This window comes from Penaeus monodon, chromosome 28 (genome assembly GCF_015228065.2).
Source record: "Penaeus monodon isolate SGIC_2016 chromosome 28, NSTDA_Pmon_1, whole genome shotgun sequence".
Classification (NCBI taxonomy): domain Eukaryota; kingdom Metazoa; phylum Arthropoda; class Malacostraca; order Decapoda; family Penaeidae; genus Penaeus; species Penaeus monodon.
Window position 1 is genome coordinate 29559845 of NC_051413.1, and position 277 is coordinate 29560121.

A 277-nucleotide genomic window follows, 5' to 3' on the forward strand; every position below is an offset into this window, starting at 1 on the left:
AAAATAAAGAAAGTGTATGAATTTCACTGCTAATATCTCTAATAATGGTTTGGGCTAATTTAAAAAACCCAATAATAACAAAGAAAATGGGGGAGGGTGAAATGAGAGACTAGGTCGCAGAGGAGAGAATGGAGGAAATTGCAAAGATGAGAACACACGGGAAAATCAGAGAAGGAGGAGGATATGAAAGGAATATGAGTGGAGAAATAAAGTGATAATAGATAAATCAAAAAATAATGGTAAGAACAGTAATAAAGATGAGAAAATACCCTCCTTC